This window comes from Myodes glareolus, chromosome 9, assembly GCF_982192425.1.
Source record: "Myodes glareolus chromosome 9, mMyoGla1.1, whole genome shotgun sequence".
NCBI lineage: Eukaryota > Metazoa > Chordata > Mammalia > Rodentia > Cricetidae > Myodes > Myodes glareolus.
The window spans coordinates 73,331,002-73,353,278 of record NC_142034.1 but is presented as its reverse complement, the minus strand read 5'-3'; the positions used below and the strand labels follow the sequence as shown (position 1 = coordinate 73,353,278).

The 22,277-nt window shown below is 42.3% G+C and overlaps 1 long non-coding RNA gene and 1 pseudogene across 1 annotated transcript; both read left to right on the top strand.

The window, feature by feature from the left end:
• Positions 1-5,170: 5,170 nt before the first annotated feature.
• Positions 5,171-7,814, top strand: LOC148120973 (uncharacterized). The gene is made up of 2 exons (XR_015738879.1): positions 5,171-5,591; positions 6,724-7,814. It is a non-coding gene; the product is annotated as an uncharacterized LOC148120973 (long non-coding RNA).
• Positions 7,815-13,943: 6,129 nt separating this feature from the next.
• On the top strand, positions 13,944-16,017 carry LOC148120972 (2',5'-phosphodiesterase 12 pseudogene; annotated as a pseudogene).
• Positions 16,018-22,277: the final 6,260 nt, after the last annotated feature.

The window sequence follows — 22,277 nt, the reverse complement described above, 5'->3', positions numbered from 1 at the left end:
TCTTTATGTAGGCACTGCTTTCGTCGTGTCCCGTAAATTTGGCTATATTGTGTGGTCATTTTCATTGAATTTTTGGAAGTCTTTAATTTCTCCCTTTATTTCTTTCTTGACTCATTGATGATTTCGACGAACATTGTTTAATTTCCAAGTGTTCGTGGGCTTTCTGGAATTAGTATTGTTTGTCAAAAACTATTGACTCCTAGTTTTAAGCCATGGTGATCTGATGAGATACATGGGGTTATTCCTATTTTTTTTGTATTTGTTGAGGTTTGTTTTGCTACCGAGTATGTAGTCCATTTTTGAGAAGGTTCCATAAGGTGCTGAGGAAAAGGTATATTCTTTTATGTTTGGATGGAATATTCTATAGATGTCTGTTAAGTCCATTTGAGTCATAACATCTGTTAGTTCCCTTCTTTCTCTGCTCATTTTTTGTCTAGCTGACCTGTCCATTGGTGAGAGTGGAGTGTTGAAGTCTCCCATCACTAGAGTGTGGGGTTTAATTATGATTTAAGCTTTAGAAGTGTTTCTTTTATGTATGAGGGTGTCCTTGTATTTGGGGCATAGATGTTCAGTATAGAGATTTCCTCTTGATGTATTTTTCCTTTGACAACTGTGAAATATCCTTCTTTGTCTCTTTTGATTGATTTTAGTTTAAAGTCTTTTTTTTGATACTAGAATAACTACACGCTCTTGATTCTTAGGTAAATTTGATTAGAATATTTTTCCCAACCCATTACTCTGAGATGATGTCTGTCTTTGAGGTTGAGGTGTGTTTCTTGTATGCATAAGAACGATGGATTCTGTTTTCATATCCACTCTGTTAACCTGTTCTGTCTTATAGGTAAGTTGAGTCCATTTATATTAAGGGATAATAATGACCAGTGATTGCTCTTCCTGTTAATTTAGTTTTCATGGTTGGTGATGTTAATTTGTGTGTTTTCCCTTCTTTGGGATTTACTGCTGTGAGATTATCTATTGTCTGTATTTCTGTTGAAATACCCAACTTACTTGGGTTGGAGTTTTTCTTCTAGTATTTTATGTAGGGCTGGATTTTGGATAAATATTGTTGAAATCTGGTTTTGTCATGAAATATCTCATTTTGTCATTCTATGGTGATTGACGATTTTGCTGGGTGTAGTAGTCTGGGCTGGCATCTGTGGTCTCTTAATGTCTGCATAACGCTTGACCATGATCTGACTTTCATTGTCTCCAATGAAAAGTCAGGTGTAATTCTGGTATGTCTCCCTTTATCTGTTACTTGGCCTTTTTCCTTTGCAGCTCTTAATATTCTTTCTTTACTCTGTATGTTTAGTGTTTTGATTTTTATATGGAGAGGGGACTGTTTTTGATTCAGTCTATTGGGTGTTCTGTAAGATTCTTATAACTTCATAGGCATATCTTTCTTTAGGTTAGGAAAGTTTTCTTCTATGATTTTGTTAAATATATTTTCTGTGCTTTTGAGTTGAACTTCTTCTGTATCTATTATTCTTAGATTTGGCCTTTTTGTGGTGTGCCATATCTTTTGGATATTTAGGCTTGAGCTTTTGTTAGATTAAATGTTTTCTTTGACTGATGAGTCTATTTCCTATATTGTATCTTTGGCACTTGAGATTCTCTCTTCCATCTCTTGTATTCTATTGTTCATGCAGGCATTTGTGGTTCATGATCATTTTCTCATGATTTCTGTTTCTATAATTCCCTCAGCTTCTGTTCTCTTTATCGTCTCTACTTCAGTTATTAAGTCTTGAATAGTTTCTTTCATATGTTTTTTAAAGTAATTTTATTAAATTATAAAATTTTCCATTTCCACCCCGACTCTCACCACCCTCCCACTCCCTCCTCCCTCTCCTCCTCCCTCTCCATCCCTAAGAACAGTAAGGGTTTCCTGCCCTGTGGGAAGTTCAAGCTCCTCCCCCCTCCCTCCAGGTCCAGGAAGGTGAGTGTCCAGACAGACTGGATCCGCAAAATCCAGTATATGCAGAGGAAACAAGTCCCAGTGTCATTTTCAATGGCTTTTCAGAAAGACTCCGGGCCAGCCACATTCAGAGAATCCAGCCGCATTCAGAGAATATGGTTGGATCGCGTCCTCGTTCAGTCCCAGTCCAACTGGCCTTGGTAAACTCTCATTAGATCCGTCCCCTTGTATCAGTGGGTGATCGCATCCCTCGCAATCCTTATTTCCTTTTTCATTTTCTTCATTCTTCTGCTCCTCATTTGGACCTTGGGGGGCTCAGTCCGGTGCTCCAATGTGGGTCTCCGTCTGTATCGACATCCATTGTCGGATGAAGGTTCCCTCTGGTCTTGCCTTCTTTGCTCACGTTCTCTTTCCTTCTGCTTCTCGTTTGGACCTAGGGAGTTAAGTCCAGGGTTCCAATGTGAGTCTCTGTCTCTGTCTCCATCCATCGCCAGATGAAGGTTCTATGGTGATAAGCAAAATATTCATCAGTATGGTTATGGGCCAAGGCTGTTTCAGGCACCCTCTCTTCTGTCCAGAGAACAATCTGGGGATCTCTCCTTGGACCTGGGATCCCATTTATAATCAAGTGTCCTGTAAACCCTAAAATGACTCCCTTAGTTGAAATATATTCTTCCCTGATCCCATATCCATCCTTCCTCCCTCCCCCCATCCCAGTCCACCGAGCTTTCCCCATTCCTCCCCTACTCCCTTCTCTCTAACCTTCTCCCCTTCCAACAACCCTCCCAACCCGCCATGCACCCGAGGTTACCTGCGACTCTTGTCTATTTCCAATCTCCAGGCAGATAGCTACATGATTTTCATCAGGTTCACCTTCTTATTTAGCTTCTCTAGGATCACGAATAATAGGCTCAAAGACCTTTAATTATGGCTAGAATCCACATATGAGTGAATACATACCATATTCCTCTTTTTGGGTCTGGCTTAAATCACTCAGTAAAGCATTTTCTATTTCCATCCATTTGCATGCAAAATTCAAGATGTCATTGTTTTTTATCGCTGAGTAAAACTCTAATGTTTATATGTTCCACACCCTTTTTAACCATTCTTCTATTGAGGGGCACCTAGGTTGTTTCCAGGTTCTGGCTATTACAAATAGTGCTGCTATGAACATAGTTGAACAAATGCTTTTGAAGTATGTTAGGACAACTCTTGGGTATATTCCCAAGAGTGGAATTGCTGGGTCCTGAGGGAGGTTGACTCCCAGTTTCCTGAGAAACCGCCACACTGATTTCCACAGTGGCTGCACAAGTTTGCATTCCCACCAACAATGGATGAGTGTTCCCCTCATTCCACATCCTTTCCAGCATAGGCTATCATTGGTGTTTTTGAGTTTGGCTATTTTGACAGGTGTAAGATGATATCTCAAAGTTGTTTTGATTTGCATTTCCCTGATGGCTAAGGAGGTTGACCATGACCTTAAGTGCCTTTTGGGCATTCGAAATTCATCTGTTGTGAATTCTCTGTTCAGTTCAGCACCCCATTTTTTAATTGGGTTAATTAGAGTTTTAGTGTCTAGTTTCTTGAGTTCTTTGTATATTTTGGAGATCAGACCTTTGTCTGATGAGGGCTTGGTGAAGATCTTCTCCAAGTCCGAAGGTAGCCTTTTTGTCTTACTGACAATTTCCTTTGCTTTACAGAAGCTTCTCAGTTTCAGTAGGTCCCATTTATTCATTGTTTCTCTTATTGACTGCACTCCTGGGGTTCTTCTTAGGAAGTGCTCTCCTGTGCCTATATCTTGTAGACTACTTCCCACTTTCTCTTCTATCAGGTTCAAAGTGGTCGGATTAATGTTGATGTCTTTAATCCATTTGGACCTGAGTTTTGGGCATGGTGATAGATATGGATCTATTTTCATTCTTCTACAGGTTGACATTCAGTTATGCCAGCACCATTTGTTAAAGATGCTTTCTTTCTTCCATTGTATACCTTTTGCTCCCTTGTCAAATATCAGGTGTTCATACCTGATATTTTGTTTGTGGGTTAATACCCGGGTCTTCTATTCGATTCCATAGGTCGACTTCTCTGTTCTTATGCCAATACCAAGCTGTTTTCAATACTGTAGCTCTGTAATAGAGTTTGAAGTCAGGGATGGTAATGCCTCCAGAAGTTCCTTTATTGTATAAGATTGTTTTGGCTATCCTGGGTTTTTTGTTTTTCCATATAAACTTGATTATTGTTCTCTCAAGGTCTGTGAAGAAGTTTGGTGGGATTTTGATGGGGATTGCATTGAATCTATAGATTGCTTTTGGTAGAATTGCCATTTTTACTATGTTGATTCTCCCAATCCAAGAGCAGGGGAGGTCTTTCCATTTTCTGGTATCCTCCTCAATTTCTTTCTTCAAGGATTTAAAGTTCTTGTCAAATAGGTCTTTCACTTCCTTGGTTAGAGATACCCCAAGATATTTTATGCTATTTGTGGCTATCATGAAAGGTGATGTTTCTCTGATTTCCCTCTCTGCTTCTTTATCCTTTGTGTATAGGAGGGCAACCGATTTTTTGGAGTTGATCTTGTATCCTGCCACATTACTAAAGGTGTTTATCAACTGTAGGAATTCTTTGGTAGAGTTTTTGGGGTCTCTTATGTACACTATCATATCGTCTGCAAATAACGAAAGTTAAACTTCATCCTTTCCAATTCGAATCCCCTTGATCTTTTTATGTTTTCTTATTGCTATTGCTAGAACTTCAAGCACTATATTGAAGAGGTATGGTGAGAGTGGACAGCCTTGTCGTGTTCCTGATTTTAGTGGAATGGCTTTGAGTTTCTCTCCGTTCAATTTGATGTTAGCTGTCGGCTTGCTATATGTTGCTTTTATTATATTTAGGTATGATCCTCGTATACCCAATCTCTCCAACACCTTTATCATAAAGGGGTGTTGAATTTTGTCAAATGCTTTTTCAGCATCCAATGAAATGATCATATGGTTTTTTCTTTCAGTTTATTTATATGATGGATTACATTGATAGATTTGCGTATGTTGAACCAGCCCTGCATCTCTGGGATGAAGCCCACTTGATCATAATGGATAATTTTTCTAATGTGTTCTTGGATCCTGTTAGCCAGTATTTTATTGAGTATTTTAGCATCAATGTTCATGAGTGAGATTGGTGTGTAATTCTCTTTCTTGGTTGTGTCTTTGGTGGTTTTGGTATCAGGGTAACTGCAGCTTCATAAAAAGAGTTTGGCTGTAGAAGGCCGCAATCACACTCTCCACCATAGATGGCGCTGCACCACCAGGTGAGCTAGAAAGCTCACATGTGTTGGTATTTTTCCACTACTCCCAAGGTTTCACCTGGGACTGGGAGCAGTTGACCAATCCAGGAATGACACGTCCAGGGCAGGGTCTGTTTCCTTTATAAGGGATGGGTTCCATCTTATCTGGGTCCCCGGCCATGTTGGCTTATGCTCTAGCTCCCAAGAGGATTAAAGCCATTCCTGCAGAAGGATCCTAGTGTTCCGCGTGGTTCTTGCTGGCGAGACGGTAGCGTGGGACAACTGGTGCCGAAGCCCTCGGGACGCCGAGGAATCCTGACCACCGCACCGACGGGGATCTCTTGGATTCACCTTGGATTCAGGAAGGATTCAGAACTGCGGGTCTGCATAATCAGAGAGGTAATGTCTGTTCCTGGATTTTTCGGTTTTGAGCTTGACTTGTCTCCGCATTGGGAAGGTTTCATACAGGCCTTGATGCTTATCTTAGCAATTCTTTTATTTTCTGTCAGAAATTGCTTAAAAGATGAATCTTGCCAAGCGGTTGTTGCAAAGGCGGAGGAAATTCAGGACAGAATATCAGAAACTGAATGCAGTGGGAGGTTAGACGCGCGCGTGAGAAAAAAAATTAAGGAAAGAGGACCCTCCAGGAATTCTAAGGAAGTAAAAATGGGGGAGAACATTGGCCCACAAGGCCAAAAGCTTTTTGATATCAATAATAAGAAAAAAGGAAAGAACAGTAATTTGCAGATCGAAAGTGACCTTGAAAGTGACCATGAAAGTGAGTACGAAAGTTCTGGCTCAGGAGAAGAGGAAGGAGAACTGGATACAAAGGAGGAAGTAGAATTAGCCAACGGCAGGGCCATGAGGTCATCCCAAACGGCCCATCCGCCTCCTTATAGGCTACGCCCTCCCCCAATTGCCCCTTCGGCGCCTCCTTATGAGGAACGCCTTGGGCCAAAGACCTTTTCATTTATCCCTGACAAGGTCAAGAGAAAGCTACACTTGGCCTTCCCCGTTTATGAAGGGGAAAACGGGCGATTACATGCACCTGTGGAGTACAACCAAATCAAAGAGTTAGCAGAGTCAGTCAGAAAGTATGGAGTGACTGCTAATTTTACCTTAGCCCAGTTGGACAGATTGGCCTTGTCTGCCATGACTCCAGCGGACTGGGAAACAGTTGCAAAAGCATCGCTCATCAGCATGGGTCAATATTTGGAATGGAAAGCGCTGTGGCACGAGGCAGCCCAGGAACAGGCCAGAGCTAACGCTCAGGCCTTAACTCCAGAACAGCAGCAATGGACATTTGACCTCCTGACTGGGCGAGGGCACTATGCCGCTGCCCAGACAAACTACCCTTACGGCGCCTACCGCCAGATAGCCGATACAGCTGTAAGAGCATGGAACACGACATTGTTCGGATCCGCAGCGGCCCAAAGATTTGGTTAAGTGGAAAGATGTGCTCTCTAATGAATGGAAAGGCCCGGATCCCATCTTATTGAGATCCAGGGGAGCTGTTTGTGTTTTCCCACAGGATCAAGAAAGCCCATTCTGGCTGCCAGAGCGATTGACCCGAACAGTGAAGAGTGATCCACAACACACGGATTCGCCTGAGGACCTGGCTGCTGTTCCTCCTGCCATTTTGCGGATGGATGACAGAGCACCGATGGAGGACACTCTCAGCCTTCCTGAAGTTGTTACCAGTCAACCATAGGATGGCGGTGTCTCCCCGATTTTTTTACAACCAATAAGACTCTGGGCCCCCTCCCTACCGTCCTAGAGATGATTTATAAGCTTGGCCGTAGGACTTCAGTCCTGGGCCGTGTCTCTCATTCCCCTACTTCAAAGAATGGGTGGGGGTGGAAATGTTTTGGAACAGTCCTATGCTATGGATTAGTGTTTTTCCTCTGGATGGTCTGCTGACTCAAATCCCAAAATCGTAGGGACAAAGTGGTTATTGCATAAGCGCTGGCTGCCCTGGAACAGGGGGCCTCTACTGATGTGTGGTTATCTATGATAAAGCAGTAAGGTTTAAGCCAACCAGCTCCTGCACCCCTAGGACTGTGGTCCATTGCACAGGGTGGAGTGCTTGGCCTAGCTAGCCCTGAAGGTTGTCGAGCTGAAGAGCATCGCACAGAGAATGACCCTCTCTGAGAGATAAGTCGCTCTGCTTAAGGGTTTCCTGCCGTATATTCCCTTTCCCAGAAAATTGGCAGAGGGCAGGCCGGATAGGTTCCAGGTGTCATGAGCCTAGGGACAGATTCCGTGTAAGCCCATTTTAATGTTTTCATTTTGGGAAGTGCGACCTCTATCTTTACCTTCCTAGGGAGTTGCCTTTCTGCAAAGAAGTAAAATTAGGGGGAGATGTAGAAGGCCGCAATCACACTCTCCACCATAGATGGCGCTGCACCACCAGGTGAGCTAGAAAGCTCACATGTGTTGGTATTTTTCCACTACTCCCAAGGTTTCACCTGGGACTGGGAGCAGTTGACCAATCCAGGAATGACACGTCCAGGGCAGGGTCTGTTTCCTTTATAAGGGATGGGTTCCATCTTATCTGGGTCCCCGGCCATGTTGGCTTATGCTCTAGCTCCCAAGAGGATTAAAGCCATTCCTGCAGAAGGATCCTAGTGTTCCGCGTGGTTCTTGCTGGCGAGACGGTAGCGTGGGACATTTGGCAATGATTCTTCTGTTTCTATTTTGTGAAATACATTAAGGATTATAGGTATTAGCTCTTCCTGGAAGTTCTGGTTGATTTCTGCATTGAAACCATCTGGTCCTGGGCTTTTCTTGGTAGGGAGATTTTTGATAACAGCTTCTAATTCTTCACAACTGACAGGTCTATTTAGATTGTTCACCTGGTCTTGGTTCAACTTTGGTATTTGGTACCTATCTAAAAAAATGTCCATTTCTTTAACATTTTCCAACTTTGTGGCATATAAACTTTCATAGTAAGATCTAATGATTCTCTGAATTTCCTCTGTGTCTGTGGTTATGTCCCCCTTTTCATTTCTGATCTTATTAATTTGCATGTTTTCTCTCTGCCGTTTGATTAATTTGGATAGGGGTTTGTCAATCTTGTTGATTTTCTCCAAGAACCAGCTTTTTGATTCATTGATTCTTTGGATTGTTTTCTGTGTTTCTATTTTGTTGATTTCAGCCCTCAGTTTGATTATTTCCAGTCTTCTAGACCTCCTGGGTGTATCAACTTCTTTTTTTTCTAGGGCTTTCAAGTGTGCTGTTAAGTCTCCAATGTGGGCTTTCTCCGTTTTCTTTCATTGGGCACTTAGTGCTATGAACTTTCCTCTTTGCACTGCTTTCATAGTGTCCCATAGGTTTGAGTATGTTGTGTCTTTATTTTCATTAAATTCAAGGAAGACTTTAATTTCTTTCCTTATTTCTTCCTTGACCCAGGGGTGATTCAGTAGTTGACTGTTCAACTTTCATGAGTTTGTTGGTTTCCTGGGGGTAGCACTGTTGTTGAATTCTAACTTTAATCCATGGTGGTCTGACAAGACACAGGTGGTTACTAATATTTTTTTGTATCTGTGGAAGTTTGCTTTGTTACCCAGTATGTGGTCAATTTTCGAGAAGGTTCCATGAGCTACAGAGAAGAAGGTATATTCTTTCCTATCTGGGTGGAACGTTCTATAGATGTCTGTTAAGTCCATTTGATTCAATACCTCCAATAATTCTCTTATTTCTCTGTTAGGTTTCTGTCTGATTGACCTGTCCATTGGTGAGAGAGGAGTGTTGAAGTCTCCTACTATTAGTGTCTGTGGTTTGATGACTGCCTTGAGTTCTAGAAGTGTTTCTTTTACATAAGTGGGTGCTTTTATATTAGGGGCATAGATATTCAGGATTGAGACTTCCTCCTGATGAATTGTTCCTGTTATGAGTATAAAATGTCCGTCTCCATCTCTTCTGATTGATTTTAGTTTGAAGTCAATTTTGTTGGAAATTAGAACGGCCCCACCTGCTTGTTTCTTAGGTTCGTTTGCTTGAAAAACCTTTTCCCAACCCTTTACTCTGAGTAAATGTCTGTCTTTGTGGTTGAGGTGTGTTTTTTGTAAACAGCAGAATGTTGGATCCTGTTTTCGTATCCAATCTCTTAGTCTGTGCCTTTTTATAGGTGAATTGAGTCCATTAATATTAAGTGATATTAATGACCAGTGTTTGTTGACTACGGTTATTATTATTTTTTGTTTGTTTGTTTAATAGAGTTTGTATGTATCCCTTCTTTGAGTTAAGCTCGTGAAGGGTCGCTAGATGTCTGAGTTATTGTAGGCAGTGTTGGCAATGTTGGATTCCTTGGGTTGCGATTTTCCTTCTATTACTTTCTGTAAGGCTGAGTTTATGGCTATGAATTGTTTAAATTTGTTCTTATCCTGGAATATTTTGTTTTCTCCATTGATAGTGAACGATAGCTTGCCTGGGTATAGTAGTCTGGGTTTGCATCCATGGTCTCTTAGTTTCTGCAGCACCTCTATCCAGGACCTTCTGGCTTTCATGGTTTCCATAGAGAAGTCCAGTGTAAGTCTGATAGGTTTACCTTTATAAGTTACTTGACCTTTTTCCTTTGCAGCTCTTAATATTCTTTCTTTAATCTGTACGTTTTGTGTTTTGATTATTATATGGCAAGGGGATTTTTTTTTTGATCAAGTATATTCGGTGTTCTGTATGCTTCTTGAACCTTCATAGGAATATCATTCTTTAGGTTGGAAAAGTTTTCTTCTATAATTTTCTTGATTATATTTTCTGGCCCTTTGATCTGCAGTTCTCCTTCTTCAATACCTATTATTCTTAGATTTGGTTTTTTTATTGTGTCCCAGATGTCTTGAATGTTTTGTGATGAGAATTTGTTGGATTTGCTGTTTTCTTTGATCAGAGCATTTATTTTCTCTATGGTATCTTCAGACTCTGAGATTCATTCTTCCATCTCTTGTATCCTATTGGTTATGCTTGATTCTGTAGTCTCTGTTCGTTTACCTAGATTTTCCCTATCCAGCCGGGCCTCGTTTTGTGTTATCTTCATTACCTCCATTTCAGTTTTCAATTCTTAAACTGTTTCCATTACCTGTTTGATTGATTTTTCTTGGTTTCCCAGTGTATCATTCACGGATTTACTCATTTCTTCGAACTTTTTGTTTTATACTTCTCATCCATTTCTTTACTCATTTCTTCAATCTTTTTGTTGTATTTGTCATCCAGTTCTTTAAGGGAGTTATTCATATCCTGTTTAAGGGACTCTATTGCTTTCATAATGGCACTTTTTTCCTCTTCTTCTGAATTAAGAGGTTCAGGGTCGTTGGGATCTGGTGATTTCATGTTGTTTTTTAGACTGTTGGAGGAGTTCTTGCCTTGGCATCTGCCCATCTCTTCCTTCAAATGCTCTAAATTGGATCTTCTGGTACCAGGTCAGGTTCCCTTGTTGGGCAGGGACTTCACTGACAGAAGGTCTACCTTTCCTCAGGCAGTCTATTGAAACACAGGCACTCCCTCCTGCCAGGTTGCACTCACAGCCCAGGCCCAGCTCGCAAGGGAGCTGCTCTGGGGAGATCTTGTGACCCCAGGGGGAAGGGGGGAAGGGAGGAATGTGTGCCTGGACGAAGGCTGGGATGGGATTCGGGAGAGCTCCGCAGGGTGGAGCCACCACTGCAGGGTGACCTGAAAGTTGAGGGGGGCAGGGAAAGTCTGAATTCTTCCTAGCCGAAGCCCTCGGGCCAGGAGCAAACTCACCCCTCCTCCATGCACATGCCTTTAATCCCAGCATTCAGGAGGCAGAGGCAGGAGGATCTTTGTGAGTTCATTGCCAGCCTGGTCTACTGTGCTAGTTCCAGGACAGGCTGCAGAGTTACAGCAAAGTCCTGTCTCAGAAAAAAGAACAAAAAAAAAGAAGAAAAGAAAAGAAAAGAAAAAAAATAAAAAAAATCCAAATAGACCACAAGTGCCCATATCTTAAGGCTTGGACAGTCTATACATACCGAGTTTCCTATCTAATTTTTATCATATTTTGGAGCTTTGGTTTTCCTATTATTTGGGAAAGGTGGGTGAGAGACTGGAATGTGGACTTTCTGTTTTCAGTAATGACAGATGAACTCCAGGAGCATTGAGTCTCCAGTAAAGACTGCAGATGTCTCCAGAGTCAGCGTAGTCAGTGTCTTTCTATCTCCAAACTCATCAGGTTTGCTCATTGGTACACTGTGCTGGAAACCCGGAGGCCATGATTAGATTTAAATACCATCTCTTGCTATAGGTTAAAAGGCTGGGAAATGTTGTGGAACAGTATTTCAACTATGTAAAGATGTGTTGCATTTGTTTATACCGGAGGATATCACTGTAACTGTGCAAAGCTGTGTTGCTGTTGCTTATGCTGCATTTGTTTAATTACAAAAGATGTGTTGCATCTGGTCCACCTTGCCTGCCCAAGGCACCTAATTGGCCTAATAAAAATCTGAATTGCCATAGCTAGTCAGAGAAAAGATAGGTGGGGCTGGCAGGCAGAGAAAATAAGTAGGAGGAGAACTCTAGGCTTCAAGAGAACAAGAGAAAGGAGAAGGGAGGGAGGAGAAAGAAGGGGACATGCCTTGGGCAAGGAACCAGGCAACCACCAGCCAGCCATATGTGAGAAGCAACGAAAGTCAGGTATACAGAAGGAAAGAAAAGTAAAAAGCTCGAGGCAAAAGGTAGATGAAGAGAAACAGGTTAATTTAGGCTGAAAGAGCAAGCCAGAAATGAGCTTAAGGTGGGCCGAGCATTCACAGCTAATGAGAAGTCTCCATGTGATGATTTGGGAACTGGTTTGTGGCCTAAAAGAAAAGCCTAATAAGGGATAATTAGCAAAATGTGTGTCTAGCAGGTTTAAATATAGTATGTGATGGGTAGATGAGACTGCCTGGTTCCCTGTGTAGTCAAGCATGGTCCTGTAGGAACGCGACAGTATAAACACACTCAATGAAATAAATGCATATAATATATGAATACCAAGAAAAACAATGAAATACATGTTTCTTGGATACTCTGTTTTATCTATGTTTTACCTATGTCAGTGAGTAATAAGGAGTTAAAGGTACAGTAGACTTTCTATATCCTACAATCTCCTTCCACCCTACTCTCCCTCCTTCTCTCCAGCCATCTCTCCCACCCCTAGAGAAAGATACCTACATCTGCAACTCTGTACAACTTTACGGGTTTGAAAGAGAGAAAAGGAATCCCTACTTGTCTTTCCTGAGGATGAGTTGCCAACACTGACTCAGCACAGCGGCCAGATGCTGGGATCCTCGGGGACAAAGGCAGGAGAAGGCTTGGACAGTGAAAAGATGGTGGCTTCCACATTGCTCATCTGGGAAGCAGGGATTCCTCCCTGACAACATAGGTGGTGGGATTCGCTGTAGCTCTGTAGAAGAAGCAGGGATGCCTTAATTCCAAGGTTGCCACACGGGAGAGGGCAAAACCATCAGAAGTTGAGTGTTCATACAAAGCAGAGGTCGCCAGCTCTCTCACAGGGAGAACCTGCCAATCACAGACACAGGGAGATCATAATCACGGCACCCTCCGCTCTTCCTGAATCCAGCCAACAACTGTTCTTCCTGCCTGTCATAGTCCACTGTGAACAAGTCCAAAACCAATCCTCTTGGGGCAAGAGGACACATGTTGAAATTCACTGCTACTGACGCACAGGGTTCTGGTACTGAGCCGTTTATGCCAGAGATCTGGAGATTTGCTCCACCTCCTCCATCCTCTTTAGTAATCTAGTTTCTCTGGTCATTATCAACACCTCTTCATTATTCAGAACTTCCTCCACCCCACGTCTGCTGTATTAAACTGCTTTTTGTTCAAATTTCTCCCCTCATCTTCATCCCACAACAAAAGAGGTGGGCCTTGTATTTGAAAGCACATGACCAGGTAGACAGCCCCACTGCCCAACTGCAGGCCCCTACGTTCCTCTTCACCAGGTGCCCTTACCTCTTTCTTTGTTCTTTCCCACGTAGTCAGGAGATTGTCTAGAACCCACTCCTCAAAGTAGTGTGGATTAGTTACAATTTGACAGAGTGTTTATTAAGTTTCCATGAGAATTTAAAAATTTTCCATCTTAGTTGCTCTTTGAAATAGTAGCCTATTTGAAGGGGATTCACCACATGTGGGGAAATCAACGAATTAGTATAAATCTTTGAGATTTTTGATTTTTAAAATGTCTATAGGTTTCTCAAGAGAGTCCAGGCTTTACAACAATTTTCGAAAATAACCAGGCTTTAAATTCCTGGGATGGAATTGCAAACTATTGTTTATCTTGTTTGATTCACATCACACACCTATGTAGGGCGGGTCTGATTCAATCCCACAAGACCTTTATAAGGAGATGGATCCCCACATGTTCCCAGACTCCAGAAGCCACAGTAGTGAGAGCAGCTCTCCTTTCCACACTCCAGGCTCTGCTGCACACATCAGGGCACAGAGACATCTGAGTCCTCATTTGTGGAACAGTAGTAGGAAGCCAAAGTCATCATCACACCTGGTCTATGCCTCTGTCCCAGGAGAACCCAGCCTCCCTCAGAAGTCTCAGATTCAAAGAACCAACCAGATCTTAAGTGAAGATAATAAAAATCCAAGCATTTGAAGGCGCGTCGATCTAGACACAGACGGCTCTGCCAGAAACGAGTCGGTGAGTGACTTTGGCAAAGGGCGCATTGGGAACAACATGCCCTTCCCTCTCCAGCCGCCGACCGGAAGTCCCCGTTCTGAATGGGCTTGGAGCCGGTCGCGGCCGCTCCTCCACGCGGGTTCACCGGCGAGCGACTCTGGCTCTCGGGTCTCGTCGGCCGCTAGGTTCATGTGGAGGCGTCCGAGTCACTCCGTGCTGCGTGGGGTCCGGTCGGTGGTGGAGCAGCGCAGCCGGCCCGAGGCGTCGACTGAGCAGGCGGCGCGCGCCATGGAGCGGGCGGTGGTGCGTTGCGTGCCCTCGGAGCGCAAACTCAGCCTGTCGTTCGCGCTGGCCGACGGCAGCCACAAAAAAATGCAGCGCGACCAGAGCGAGCCCCTGGGCCGGGTCCTCAGCCGGATCGCTACCAACGCCCTGAAGGGCCACACCGCCGCTAAGGTGGCGGCTGCCAAGAAGAACCGGAAGAGCCGAGCGCAGTCTGGCGGCGGCGCGGCCTGCGCTCCGGAACCGGCAGCGGCCTGCGAGCCGGTGGTGAAGCTGTACTACCGCGAAGAGGCCGTGGCGGACGACGTGCTCAATGTGGACGCCTGGCAGGACGGCGCGGTGCTGCAGATCGGCGACATCAAGTACAAGGTGGAACGCAACCCGCCCGCCTTCACCGAGCTGCAGTTGCCGCGCTTCTTCATGGCCGGCTTCCCGGTGTGCCCCAAACTCAGCCTGGAATTCGGGGATTCCGCCAACTCTGTGTTCCGCTGGTACAAGGAGGTCCAGCCCGGTGCGGCCGAGCCCGGGGACGGCGGCCTCGAGTCGTCGTCCCGCCCCGGGCCGTCTTCGGCTTGGACCGAGACAGGTGTGGCCGAGCGCGTGTACACCCCGTGCAACGCGGACATCGGGCTGCGGCTCAAGCTTCACTGCACGCCGGGCAATGGGCAGCGCTTCGGGCCCAGCCGCGAGCTGGAGAGCGTGTGTCCCGTGGAGGCCGGGCCCGGCACCTGCACGTTTGACCATCGGCATCTGTACACCAAGAAGGTGACGGAGGACTCCATCATCCGGACCGTCTCCTACAACATCCTAGCAGACACGTGTGCCCAGACCGAGTTCTCCCGGACCGTCCTCTACCCGTACTGTGCGCCCTACGCTCTGGAGATTGACTACCGCCAGAACCTCATCCAGAAGGAGCTCACCGGCTACAACGCAGACCTCATCTGTTTGCAGGAGGTGGACCGCGCCGTGTTCACCGACAGCTTGGTACCGGCCCTGGAGGCCTTCGGCCTGGAGGGCGTGTTCCGGATCAAACAGCACGAAGGCCTGGCCACTTTCTACCGGAAGTCCAAGTTCAACCTCCTTAGCCAACACGACATTTCATTCCGAGAAGCCTTGGCGTCGGACCCGCTGCACAAGGACCTACTAGAGAAATTGGCTTTGAACCCTCTAGCACTGGGTAAAGTACTCCAGAGAGCGTCTGTCCTTCAGATTTCAGTTCTTCAGTCTACAAAGGACTCTTCTAAAAAGATATGTGTCGCTAATACCCATCTCTACTGGCATCCAAAAGGTGGACACATTCGTCTCGTTCAAATGGCAGTAGCCTTGGCTCACATTAGACATGTTTCATGTGAGCTGTATCCTGGCTTACCAGTTCTATTTTGTGGAGACTTTAATAGTACACCGTCTACAGGAGTGTATCATTTTGTCACCAATGGCAGCATTCCAGAGGATCATGAAGACTGGGCTTCCAACGGGGAAAAGGAAAGATGCAGTATGTCTCTCTCACACCTTTTCAAACTGAAAAGTGCTTGTGGGGAACCTGCTTACACCAATTATGTTGGTTGTTTCCACGGATGCCTAGATTACATTTTTATTGACTTAAATGCGTTAGAGGTTGAACAGGTGATTCCGTTACCTAGTCATGAAGAAGTTACCACCCATCAGGCCTTACCTAGTGTTTCTCATCCTTCTGATCACATAGCACTGGTTTGTGATTTAAAATGGAAGTAAGTTTTGCTGCATTGAGTGAAAAGGAAGCGAGTTACTTTTCAGAAAATTTAATATGAATCAGCGCTTATATATAAAAATCTTCAAAGAGGACGTCTAGACACTAAACTTTTATGATCATTCCCTACTAGTTATGTTCCAGGTGGCTTTGTTACATACCAGTTCATAATGTTTGCATCATATCTTTGTCCTCTTTTTTAATTTCCTACATTTGAAGGAAAACATATTTATGACTAGGAAGAAAAAAATGAACTATTGTGTATAGTTTATCGGTTTTTTTAAGCTGGCAATTAAGGTTTTTAAGTACTATTTGAATAATCTCAAATTTTCTTTCATAACACTTTACATTGAATTATGTTCATATAATTGGAGGGGGACATGCAGGGACAAGTGAAATACTTCAGAGACATGGAATACTTTAGTCTATCACTACCTCAATTTGGTGGTTATTATAATTTCGAGCTTTAACAAAAGATTAAAATATACCATTACCAATTTTTATAGCTTCGTTTTTCAGTTGGCACGGTATTTTCTCTTCTAGCGTTTTTTTTTAGTGTGCATATGATGGCACAAATGTGCGTAATTTGTGTTCTCATTCACAGTTCAGCCCATTTTAACAGTGTTCCCAGGGAGCAGCGACACAGTCTGATCCCCTTGTCTTCACTCTTCCTCATGAGAAATCTCTATTGTCAACACACAGGTTACTTGACCATATGACATGAAAGAATAGAGCACAATTATTTTACGAGAAACTTCTGATTGGGGCTTCAAATTATACTTAAACCATCGAGCATTTTCAAAATGGTAATTTTTTATGAGCAGGAAAAAGGGAGCCTAGCATGGTGCTGTAATCTTAGCGCTCAGGAGTTTGAGGTAGGGCTGCTTTGAGTTCAGTACTAGTCTGGGTTACACAATTCAAGGTCAGTTTGAGCTACATAAATGGAAAAAAAGGAACAGTGGGCTTTTCCCAATATCTGAAATAAACTTTTTATAGACTTACAGATATTGTAAGTATAAAAGTATAAAAAGATCTGACCTAGTCAGATCTCCAGCATACAGATGTCAGGCCGACTGGAGTGCAGATAGGGAACACTACAAAAATTCTATAAGTATCATACTTTGATTTATTTGTACTTACAAATTAATACAAGGTGTTAATCAGAAGTGTTTAAGCTATCTTTGTGATGAATTTTTCTACAACTTTTGGAATTTTTAGTACATTCGATTTAAAAATCAATAAAATCTAGCAAAAGTTCGTGCTGAAGAAAAGTGACCATTTTAGAGCATGTTATTCTGTGAAAATAACTCTTATGCAGTTGTTCCCATAACAAACACTACAGTTGGTCATTCGTCAAAAGAAGGCCATTTCTGACTACAATGTTCTGGCTTTATTCACTTGTATGTTTTCCAGGTTCATCCGTGTTACAGTATGAACCAACACTTGATCTTTTTTTATAGCTGAGTATTTTCTACTGCATGGATAATACATCTTGCGCTTATCTGAAAAAAAAAAACCAAGCATGTTATTTCTGAAAAAGTATGTAAGCACCCTGTCGTGTTGTAACCAGTGACCCCCATGCCTCATTTCAGAAAGCTCAGGTCCGCGCAGCATTGTGGGTGTAGGCTTCTTTCTCTACCTCATAAGAGAATGTGAAAGTTAATAAAGATCATTGAAGGAAAGCTTTCCTGCATTGTCCTTGTCCCTAGAGTGGAGCCCACAAGTATAGAGGGGCTACAGATTGTCATTTGAGGTTCCTCTTCTGGTGCCCCAGGATTGGGTGGGCGTCTTCTCTATAAGCTGTTAATATGCTTTATTAGCATTGGTTAATAAAGAATCTGCATTGGCCTATCACAGGGCAGAATAATAGGCAAGAAGTCCAAACAAAGATACAGGGAGAACGAAGGTGCAGTCAGGAATACTCCATGTAGCTTCTGAAGGAGAAAGACGCCATAAACTTTCACATATGTCACAGCCTTGTGGCAATACATAGATTAATAGAAATGGTTTAATTTAAGATGTAAGAGCTAGGTAGGAATAAGCCTAAGTCATCAGCCAAGCAGGAATGGAATTAATACAGGTTTTGTGTGATTACTGAGGTCTAAGTGGCCAGTAAACAGCAAAAACAGTCTCCCTTTACAAAAGACAATACAGGTTGGCATGGATCCGCATAAAACCTACAATAGCTTTTCTTTTCTTTCTCTCTCTTTCTTTCTTTCTTTCTTTCTTTCTTTCTTTCTTTCTTTCTTTCTTTCTGAGAGGTCCTATTTTGGTATGTTGTACCGATCCAGAAAATTGTCCATTTCATTGACATTTTTCAGCTTTGTGAAGTACAGGTTCCTGTAGTATGATCAAATGATTTTCTAGATTTAGTGTGTGGAGTTTGATATGTAATTAAGCTTTAGTAATTTTTTTTACATATATGAATGATTTTGTTAAGGGGCATAGATGTTCAGGTTTGTGACTTCAGATTCTTGAATTGTTCCTTTTATGAGTATAAAGTGTCTTTCTCCCTCTTTTTTGATTGATTTTGTTTGAAGTCTATTTTGTTAGAATTTAGGATAGCTATGCCCGTTTGGTTTTTAGGTCCCCTTGATTAGAAAATCTTTTTCCAACCGTTTACTATCAAGAGTGGGAGGAGTGAGAATATGAGCGAAGAGGTCAAGACCATAATGGGAACACCCACTGGAATGCTTACCTGAGCTAATGGGAGCTCACCAACTCCAGCTGGACAAGTAAGGAACCAGCATAGGATCAAACTAGACCCTCTGAATGTGGGTGACAGTTGTATGACTGTGGCAGTTTGTGGGGCCACTGGCAGTGGCACCAGGACTTATCCCTACTGCTTGCACTAGCTTTTTGGGAACCTATTCTCTTTGGATCCATACCTTGCTCAATCTAGATGTAGTAGGGAGGACCTTGGACATTCCCCAAAGTGATGTGCCTTACCCTCACTGAGGAATGAATGGGGGTGTGGTGAGGAGATTGGTGGAGGTAATGTGAGGAGGGCAGGGAGAGGGAATTGACATTGGTGTGTAAAATAAAAAAAAACAATTTGTTTTCTTTTTTAAAATAAAAGAAAGGAAAAAGCTAGCATCTATTAAAAAAGAAAGTAGTTGGGTGTAGTGGTACATGCCTTTAATCCCAGCACTTGGGAGACAGAGGTAGTTGGATCTCTGTGAGTTCAATGGCACCCTGGCCTATATAGTGAGATCTCAGTAAGCCAAAAATATGCAGACAAACACTGTCCCTAAAAACCAAAAACTTAAAAGTAAAATTAGAAGAAAGAAGGATAAAAAGTCACGTAAAGATGAAAATTACACAAAGAATCTGAATAGTGTATGTTATTGTGTTGTCTTTGAATTGTTTGACTGCTAAGGATGGAACAATAGCTGCTAAAAGACATTTCATAAATGCTGTTGGATTAATCCAACCTAAGATTTTAGCAATGCCTTGAATTCAAAATTTCAGTGGAAAGATATGTTACTTTGGAGAAGAGATTTTGCTTTTGTTTCTACAGGAAATGTGAGACTCTGGCTTTGTTCTGGGTTAAGAAAAATTAGGCTTGATTGAGAAATGGCCCTTGAAAAATATCAAATAGGACCATATGGCCCAGGTATTCCAATGTTTTAGAGCACCTCTGTTTCAGACTGCTCTGAGTTCTATATCAAGAACAGTTGCAAGAATGCTGGCTGAGATGATACAGCCTCAAAGAATACTCAAGTTAGGACTCTTTGATGATCCTAAATTTTCTTTGGGTCCCCGTATGATTATCACAATGCCCCCAATCAGCAAGCAATAACCTACAAAACTAAGCCCACATTCTGAAAAAAATGGATGATGGATGTTTGTATTATTGAGAATGTTGGTTATGTTCTGAAGAGATGGCTCAGAGGTTAAGAGCACTGATTGTTCTTCCAGAGGTCCTGAGTTCAATTCCCAGCAACCATATGGCGGTTCACAATCATCTGTAATGAAATCTGGTGCCCTCTTCTCGCCTGCAGGCATACATGCAGACAGAATACTATAAAATAAATAAATAAATAAATATAAAAAATAGAAAGTTGGTTACAAGTTGTTATGGATAATGGTCAAAGAAAAAGGTAAACAAAGGAGATAAGATTCAGAGTTCTTGTTTGGAAAAGAATAAAGGGAAAGTGCAGTGGTATAATGTTTTTGTACACTATAAAGATTTGTCATTTAATTTGGTTTTATAGAATGCTGATTGGCCAGTAGCCAGTCAGAAATTGTGCAGAGACTAGATTTCTGAAAAGAGGAAAGGCTTAGTCTTCAACTGGTACCCAGACTCGGTAGAAGAGAGATGAGAAGGCCTAAGAGAGAAAAGGAACCAGGTCACATGGCTAAAGATAGATAAAAATTATGGGTTAATTTAAGTTGTAAGAACTCATTAATAATAAGCCTGAGCTAATAGGCCAAGTCATTTATATATTAATATAAGTCTCTGTGTGTTTTTTGGAAGGATTGAATGGCTGCACCACCAGGCAGGACAGAAACTTCCATCAACACTGAGACTTGCCCTCTCCCGTCTATCTCCATCTGGCTCCTGATATAGAGTCTCCTCTCCCACAAGGGCAATCTCTAGTTCCATAGATGGCTGCTCATGACATTTTCGTTCTCCTGCCCTCTTGTCCTATAACCTTTTGCTCAATGTGTCACAGCCTCAAATTCTCACGAATTCAGTAGAATCTGTTGGGTGCGGGGATGTAACTGGTGGTATAGGAAGAACAAAGACAATGGTTTATTCATGCAGTAGAAAAATATCAGAAACTCATTCTTTTATCAGGAAATACTTTTTTAGGATAGGAAGAAACACAGGTTGGTGGTTTGAGGCTATGCTCCATGGTCTCACATACTTCATCATATGTTCCACAGCTGGAAACACTCTCTGCTAAGGATTAGTGGCTGTGGTCTCGTTGGAATTAGTATAACAGTAACGATAAGCTTTGATGGTTTGAGGCTCCCTGACATGTTCAATTGCTCTCTGTCTTATTCCCCTTACAGTCATGGCTGCCGATCTCCCTCTGCTCTTTCACACACCCTGCCTTGGCAGTCATTTGCTGCCTGTTTTCTCTAAATAATTTCTGAGACCTAGAAGTTTTCTTTCAAGAGAAGGGAATGCTCTTATTTCTCTAGAGATCCGTGCCTGACACACCCTAGGAAATGCTCTATTTAGTAATTCCAAGATTATCAAAGATTCCTAGGAAGCCCTGATATTGAGCATGAGAAGAGATAGGCCTTTCATAGGAAACAGCTGCCAAGGAAGGCTGTCCTCCTTCCTTGCTAACTAGTTAGATTCCCATGCTAACTCATTCACATGGGGTCTTGCATAGAATATGGTCCTCAGGGTAGGCTTAGATCCCAGGCCACTAAGGGTACAGAAAATATGTTCAACAAAATCATAGATGAAAACTTTCCCAATCTAAAGATATACATATGAAGATACAAGAAGCTTGCAGAATACCAAATAGACAGATTCAAAAAAGTCCCCTTGTCAAATAATTATCAAAACACTAAACATAGAGAATAAAGAAAGAATATTAAGTGCTGCAAAAAAGAGCTATCAGAATTACACCTGAGTTCTCAATGGAAACAGTGAAATAAAAAAAGTCATGGTCAAGCGTTATGGAGACATTAAGAGACCACAGATGCCAGCCCAGACTACTATATCCAGCAAAAGTTTCAACCACCAAAGACAGACAAAACAAGATATTCATCAACAGAACGAGATTTAAGCAATACAAACGTAGTCTTATGCAAAGGACTGGAAAGAAAACTCCAACTCAAAGAAGTTAGTTACACCCACAAAAACACAGACAATCAATAATTTCACAGCAGCAAATCCCAAAGAAGAAAAAAACACACATAATAACATCACCAACAATTGAACTAACAATAATTGGTCATTAATATCCCTTAATATAAATAGACTCAACTCACCTATAAAAAGACTCAGACTAACAGACTGGATACAAAAAACAGAAACCATCCTTCTGCTGCATACAAGAAACATACCTCAACCTCAAAGGCAGACATTACCACAGAGTATTGGATTGGGAAAAAAATTTTCCAATCAATTAGGTGTAAGAATCAAAATGGTATAGCTATCCTAATATCTAAAACAATAGACTTCAAACAAAAATCAATCAAAAGAGACAAAGAAGAACATTTCATATTAGTTACAGAAAACATCTATCAAGAGGAAATCTCAATACCGAACATCTATACGCCAAATACAAGAACATTCTCATATGTAAAAGAAACACTACTAAAGCTCAAATCACACATTAAACCCAACACAGTAATAGTGGGAGACTTCAATATCTGACTCACACCACTGGACAGGTCTGTCAGACAGAAAATTTACAAGAAATAAGGGAATTAATAGGTGTTATGACTCAAATGTACTTAACAGATCTCC